We start from the raw sequence: 8,672 nt of genomic DNA, 5'->3' as shown, positions 1-8,672 counted from the left end.
TTCTGGATTGATAAGATTTAATTAATTTGAGATAGCATCGAAGATTCATTCCGAATCTGGTAGCCGCTCGTTAACACCATACCTGTCTGTACAGAGTATTACCAATCTGGCAAATGTCTCAGGCTTTTCTAATATAAGACTTGCCTCGCACATAAAACAAGCATAAACTCTCCAAATGCTCACTTCATGTCGTGACATGTAATAACAGTAACATGTAGAGGCATCTGTGGATTTGTTTCACAACGACATACTGTATCAAAGCTACGTTTCATTACGATATGGCTCTAGTGGATTAATCTCTCACATGCTATTCTTATGGTGTTATCCTTATGGGTGAACATGGACGAAAAGTCTAGACATGTAGACCGTTGTCCATTATAACGTTGTTGCAAGCACCACGCTCTGTGTCTTGAACTCGATGTCCCCTAACAACGATACGTTCCCTTGCTACATATTCATGTTTGAGGTTTATTTGGAAACGTACTATTGTCGTACGTTTTGAATTACCTCTTCTTATCGATTTAGTCCGAGCGAACAGAGCGATATAACTGTGGGTACATGACTTCAACATGGATAAATAGAAGTGGTCGTGTTTGGCTCAAACAGTGGCGAAATTGCTGACATCAGTAACTCAACTAAAATAATACCTTAACGAAATAATAACGAACATTTATTAAAACTTACATCTTAAAATAATTATGCAGTAGGCGGAATCGTGAAAACCTATCACTGTCGGGCATGAAAAGGTTCGGTTCATCAATTCGTGTTCCCATGCCCATTCCATGCAGCCAAAGCAACACTGAATGGGGATGTTCGTAGAAAACGCTTGTAGACAAAACTACCAAAAACATTCCTAACATATGAAACCTAGTCATCTGGTCAGCCTTCTCCATTCCACGGGTTGGCTGTCCAATGGGAAACTCAGTCTTTCTTTCAACTGACTTTCACCAAGAGACCAGGAGGTACAGAACAACTTCCTACTTGGGATGCAGGCTTAACTGTAACATTTCTTGACACACTTTGCATGTTCAAGGTTGTACCATGTAAAGACCTTGGCGTGCCACTAAGACGAACTTGTGGTGATCAACATTAACATTTGTCCTGTGGGGATAGTGGTAGAAGTACTACAAGTGATGAGGAGGGGTATCGTGATGATGATGATGAGTATGATGACACTGACGTATTGTAAAAGTTCAGAGGAAACGACTTCCATAACTGTTATTATTCTTTTTTCCCCAGTAAGCTTTCCCCGACACATGTGGTTTCACTGAACCGTCATATCTGATAAATCGATCAGGATGCGTCAAAACTTTTGCACTTTGTGGAACTTGAAAATTCAAAGTATTAAAGTTTCAAATTTTAAGTTTTAAACCCAACTGAAATTACATTGATTTTTTTCACCAATCTGATAATTGTCCCCAGTCAGCAGTCATTAATACACTCCTACATGAAGATTAAAAACGAACATTTCATTTAGTCTGAAATGTGACGTGTCCTCATCTCATGTATTTCCAGGGGCAGATCGATATTTGGAAATTGAATATGCCAAACTTTTGTCAGTGATCAAATAATGCAGTGACAAATGTCTCTTCGGCTTCAGAATGACAGGCATCATGGGGTTTCCCGATAGCAGCATGTCATTCATCTATCACATGTTTTAGTTTAGGATATTATTTTTTACATAAATGTCCACGTATAGACACACTTAAAAAATGTCCGTGTTGTTTTCTTGCTGTGCACTGTTGCAAATTAAATTAGGTTTTGGAATGTGTGGTTTTACAAAGTGTTGCAGATTGTTTTATGTTGTGTTGTGCATGTACATGATATGCGTTTCATTTCGCGATCAATGCCACGCACTGATTTTACTCTCCACATGTCGGTGATATTCCGCTGTGTATTTCAATATCTTTTCCTTTGACAAATAAATGGCATGTAAATAATAATTCAATAGTTTTGAGAATGTACTGATTATCAAGCTTGATAATTTTGATAATGTTATGTTATTTCAACTTTTTCTCAGATATACTCTTTGATATACGATAAACCACGGGTAGACCCAAGTCAAAGGGACCTCTAATTGTAGTTCATTATAATCGTAGTTCGCTACCGGGTTCGACTAAAATATAAACCAAGTGGTCCGGACCCACAAATACAGTTCGGTATATTCGTCTTTTCCGGAGTGCAAATTCTGTATAAACATAGATTATTGTGGCAGAAATACAACACATCAAAACAATACCACAAAATCAATTAAGATGACACTGGGATTGAACTCAAGTACAGGTTGTAGATGACGGAATAGGAATGGTAAAGGGCTGACGAGAGGCTTGATTGTGTGTGGATTGACGAGTAAATAGGTACATGTAGACAACTGATCGATGTAGTCAGGGTAAACGTAGCTTGTCTATATAACGACCCTCTCAACAGTCATCGTTAAACATCTGGGTCCGGATTGTCTGGTCATAACGTCAGAAATGCCAGAAAGGTTTTATCAAACATTAACATAAATATTCGGAACGGACTTAACCTTCTCTCATAGGAGCAGAAAGGAAAGGGATACTCAGATTACGGTTCTAGTGCTAAACGGTGTCTACTCTGTAAGGTTAAGTCAGACTCATCCACTAAACACTTCTTGGAGGGAGGTTCTTCTCCCATAGGACATAGAAGACAGTGTGATTATCTCGCCTTTGAGGATACAAGAATTGCATTTCCTGTGTCAGGATAAGTTCACTAATATTGGTCAAATCACAGATGTATTCAGAGCCACCAAGGCAATACTCAAGAAAGATTATCATCAAGTAAGCTTACTTATATACCTCAATTTCTAATAGATGTGGGTGTTAGCAATATCAGTAGAGTAGTGTGTTAAGACACATAATGTTGAACAGGATAGCCGTTATCACTGTAACCAAGTGAGAATACGTTATATGAATGAACAACTGCTGTATTTCATTTGGAGAGAAATTTTGGGGCAGGTGCTGACACCGTTTTCAGAGATAACTACTAAAGGAAAACATCGGTCCGACTGCAGATGAATCTGTTTATCAATATATCTCATTCCTACTTTTTATTCAATGTTCGTATTCTCCGAAAGGCACATATGTACACGATTTGCTGGTTACACCAGATACGCTTTCAAACACCATCTGTCTTTTGATACCATCGTTAGATTACGCGTTGAAGCCAAACTTGTTTACACAACTGAAAATGAAAACTAGTCCTAAATTCGAAAAAACGATATTAACCACTGTCAGTAAGGACTACTGCATCAGTTCAAAATGTCAGCTGTACTCTAACACCGTTACTTCAGCAAGATAGCACCAACTCATCAAGCTTTGTAAGACAAGGCATTTCATCTGATAAAGAAGACACGACTATCGCCAAATTGAAAACAACTAATTGCTTGCATTGTGACAGATGTGTCAACACTGTTATACGCGAAAGCTCTTGCCTAGTCCTGTTATATAAGTAGACCAACTGAATTACTGTTGCCGAGTGGTGAATATCACCATCATTGTCTTTATTGTTATAGTCACTGCTCTTGTATAATATTACCTCTGAATTTGTACTTCCATACTGTCACTGTGATATGTTTGTATTGATTTGGATTTGATAGAATACAGTTGTTAACTAAAATACATTTTTTTGTTCGTTTGTTCGTTTCATGTTTAGTTTTCTTAAGATCCGGTTTCCGGTTAACTAGTTGGTGTTATCTTGAGAATAAACACGCAACAACAGCATGCAACAGTCGGATTGTTGTCACTGTCATTCGAAACCTTGCAAATACCAGCACACTAACACGGCGACATTGTATGTGAGGGAACAAACGAATACATTTCCTCACTCTAGTCATGTACCTTAGCATCCAAATCATTGGTATTCGCTACTTTCTGGCATTACGAATCACGTTTCTTTGTCTAAAACAGCCTCGGGCTACAAATGTCACACTTTCAGAACGTCTGTATCGGTAAATTGCTATGCCGTGGACATATTAATTTGTCTCTAGGGCAAATAATCTCAAATGAAATCAGTAATTGTGTGAGAATAAAGGTTTTCCAAATCGCTAAACAATCTGTCCATATCTTGTTTCTGTGTCGTGGTAACTTGCCAAATCCAGATTTCATAGCCCCCTGTAACTGACAATGGAGGGCCGTAGGGGCAAGTTATCGTCCAGGAATTCAGAGCATTTCATTTCATCTGAAACTTTATAATTATCAAGTTCTAGATATATGAGTGCCTTGAGAACAGCTGCTTATTTACCACAATTTTAGTTTTGTTGCTTTATCTAGGGCATCTAAGTAGAATTTGGAATTTCATTTCCGTGTATCTGACTACGTATGGCAATGCTGCTTTGCGACTGACACAGCAATATGATGCCGGTTACCAGTTTTAGACATTCGTTGTTGGATGACAGACAATCAGCAAGGTCATATATTGCACCCGCTCGATCCTCACATTGGTTCGCTCTTAATGAGCATTGGGTACTAAAGACAAGTTCTACCTGCGAATCACTACGGGTTCTCATAAATGTTGACATACCAAGTAAACAACACAAACGTCGTTGAAATTCCACGTAACCAACATAAAAAGACGTTGAAACCTTATATTTACGTGTGGAAAAATACTTTAAAGTTTGATGTTTCATCTGTCATCCATCAAAGGGAAATGATTATGTTTCTCTACTGCCATGCCTATACAATATCCAGCCTGTGTACCTTCGGAGATTTACAAAATGTGTTTAAGACTAAACAAATTGTCGGACATGTGAGTGGTGGCTGCAAGACATACTGCGCTTAGGACACAACAAAAGATCGATTCCTGGGACGTGTATTATTGATTCTTTTCTGCCAGCGATTATATGTCAATGGTTTGTAAAAGAACGCCACAAGCTGTGTACGTGGAAAGTCAGGTTTTACCTTAGGAAACAAATACGACGTGTACTACGAGATCCACGCTGGTATATCCTCCAAGTGATTTTCATCTACAATACAGATCATTTCTAACGTCACTTCCGAAATCATTAAACTGCAGCAGCATACAGAATTGCCAAGCCGAACCACAGGGGAATATTTCATTCAAAGAGGCTCAATCTCATATGCGTTATTTCAACTCAGTAAGTCTCTATCGGTATCAGTTTGACGTCATATACCGTGTCCTTAACCTTGTTGGTGAACTTGTAACAGAAGCATCACAGTACTGGTGTGATCAACCATGAACATCGACCCATTTCATCAAGTGTTTGTACCTTTGGAAATGGGACGAAGGAATCCTTGTAATTACTGGCTCAGGCAATTCGGCAAGGTAGCAAAAATGGCGCAATCACTGGCAGTGACTTATTGGTTAATTACTGAGAGCAATTATGTAATCCCTACAGGCGGACCTTTTTGTGCGATTGAAGAACATTTCGGCCTCACTAGTGAAGCTAATGAAGCATATGGACAATTAGTTTTTTTTGTGATAGTCCTCTTTTCGGCGGCAGAAGAAGGTAGCAGAAAAGTGTTACGTTGTTTCCACTAAGGCTGAAGGAGGCTCAGCTCACTGCCCGGCTCAAATCACTCTTGGGTGATTTTGTGTTATTTGAAAAAGCTACATCAGAACAAATTCTGACTTAGTGTAGCAAAATTCTGATTTAGTGTAGCAGAAGAACCCTTTGACAAGGAGAGCAGCGGGTGTGTTTGACTGAGTGAGTGAGTTTAGTTTTACATCATTTTTAGCAATATTCCAGCAATATCATGGCAGGGGACACATAGAATGAGCTCCACACATTGTACCCATGTTTGATATCAAACCCGGGTCTTCGGCGTGACGAGTGAACGCTTTATCCACTAGGCTATCCCATTGCCCCAAAGAGAGCAACCAGAACAAGGAGTCTGAAACAATAAGCAGAAACTGGAAGCACTTTCTGTAAGTTATTATGTGGTTTTAATATGCGCCATTCATACAATTTTGTTTATAACTGACAACAAACAAAGCATTTATGAATATGAACAAAATACACTCAGCTGTAACTGGGATCTCATTGTAATGTCGAAATTCTTTATTTTACTCTATTACTCTACTTCCAATATCCCATTTTCCTCTTCACCCTGTTGAAATTCAGGGTAAGACAGGCCCTCGATACTTCATGCTCGTCGTAGAAATAGACGACACAGAGATCGCATAGTGTGGCTTTGTAACTTGGTTGAATGAATCCTCACAGTCCAAACATCGTGAAACATGTTTTCAGCTGCTCCTTTTTCTGGCTGGCCGCGGACAATGTCCACCATTCTGTCATTATTTTCTTTCTCTCTTTATCTCTGCACGTTCTGTGTCGCTTTCTGTCCAACCCATCGCCCATTCTTTCTTGTCCCATGTTCATTACTCCGTCACTTTCGAAATCCTGTCTATAAATTACCACTTTTTCCTTTCACTTCCTATATATCCCTTCTACTTATCTTCCCTCGTATAGTTTGTTCATCATCCACTATCTCCTCTCTATCAACTAAGCTTCGTTGTGGCTCCTTCCCCATATGTTTCTCACGTTCCTCTGCTTCTGTCTATAGTCTACATGTATGTTTCAATCTACGTGCCTGTACTGATGGAGTTGTCTATTGATTGACCACGCGCACTGTATATTGCGATTTCAAAAGGAAATATATGTAAATAGGCTTGAAGCCTACCATCTCCATCACGGCTTGGTCTTTCTTCTGTTAAGACCAACATTAATTGTGCCTGGAAATCTTAATTGAACTGCTTATCGATTGCATCTGTTTCTAGTGGAGCAACATCAAAGATGCATTACGTGATCTTTCTCACTGTCAAACTCTCACCTTACCTCACTGATCTTTGATACGTTTCTTTGTCTCCTTGGCGTTTCTTCTCAATAACAACACGCTCTTCAACTGACAAAAACAAACACTTTTCACGGCACGCGCCTGGCATTATTTATCAACTGCTGATGCATTATACTGGTAATCTGTATGTTATTGAGTTAGTTGGTTGTTGGTTATTCAGTTATGTCAGAGAAGGTCAGTTTAATGTGTAAGGAAACTCTGGCGTTATCGCAGTCTTCTACGATGTCGTGAACTGTTGTATAGAACAGACAAATCATTAATCATACACAGCACAAATACGGGATTTGAGCAAATTCCTACATATATTTCTGTCTTTTGCTAACAAGGAATTGTGCGGGAATTATTATAATTGACGTCGATGAAAAGCATGCTGATATTGAATTTTAAATAATTTCAGAGGCATATGTTATTATGACATAGAATATTTTCATAGTTAATCTTACAATTGAATGTTTGGATTTGAATTAGAAAAAGAATGTGTTAAAATGGTCGATGAAAGGCAACCAAGCAGGTGTTATTTTAATTGCAAGAAGCATTACCTATTGGAGCAAATGGTCAGCAGACAACCAGACGTTTATCATTTCCACTCAATGCATTCATAAGAAGAGCAGAAATCAATATATTATTCTGGAACAAGCTATATCTCGGGGAAAATGACCGATGGAATGCTCCTTTAGGTATGTTTCAGTCACTGTAATACCAGTGAGCATGCCACTACCACAAACAGATGTATGACCATTTTAGTATAGTGTATCCAAGTCACGGACAGGGATGGTGATCAATGGATAGTAGTCACGTTTGTACTGTATGTGAACCAATATATCACACTCGTTTTGTAATAACTGCAACTCATGGGCATAAATGAAACAAATACGGCCGACACTTCTTCAGCTTGTTTTTTTAACTATGACTGGACATGAGACTTCAGACTGTCACACAAATTCATTTTTAAAAAAGCAGGTATTTCATACTGATGTACCAATTGTTGCTGAACATTGTGTTCCATCCAACCATTTGACAGCTGCTTGTATATAGTTAATTCTGTGCATCAATAAACGACTGAATAATTTATATGATTGTGCCTTGCAGGATAAGGATACATATATAAGGAGCTGGTTACCCTCGCATAAAGTCTGCATGTAACTTGTAGAAGAATTTGGACATTGTTTCACACAAAAATACCATGTCAAAGTATTGCTTTAGGATATAACTTTTGTCGTGTTGTTTATTATTGGGGTTTGATCTGAGAACGAAGGTGTTATTCTTATGGGTCAATGTACACACAATGTCTCGACATCTAGACCTTCAACCTGTAAGAGTCTACCCCAAGGACTTTAAACTTTCCCCGCTATATGTGCGCTCACTAATCCCGCCACTATGTTAAATCGATCAGGATGAGTCACAACTTGGGCGTTTCTTCCAAAGTTTTTGGAAACTTAAAACATCAAAGTAACTTTCAAAATTTCTAAGTTTCAAACAAAGTTGACATGATATTGAATATCTGCACTAATCCAATAACTGTCCCTGGTCAATATTCATTAACATATTCATGGGAACAGCACCTTGAAAATGTTAAAAAACAAACCGTACGATTCATTGGGACCGCAATGTGACATGATTTCTTGTATTTCCGTGGATAGATCGATTTCTGGAAATTGAATCTGCCAAACGTATACCACTGATTAAATAATGCAGTGAAACTTGTCTTCATCTTCAGATTGACTGGGAGTGTGTGCGCATCATGTTGCACGCAGACTGCAGCGAGCCATTCATCATACGTTATGTCAAAGGATATAAGTTTTGGCATACATCCTCGAACAAAAAACACATTCAAATATT

This window comes from Haliotis rubra, unplaced genomic scaffold (assembly GCF_003918875.1).
Source record: "Haliotis rubra isolate DU_JTF1 unplaced genomic scaffold, ASM391887v1 Scf469, whole genome shotgun sequence".
In the NCBI taxonomy this organism is placed as follows: Eukaryota; Metazoa; Mollusca; class Gastropoda; order Lepetellida; family Haliotidae; genus Haliotis; species Haliotis rubra.
This window is presented reverse-complemented; position numbering follows the sequence as displayed.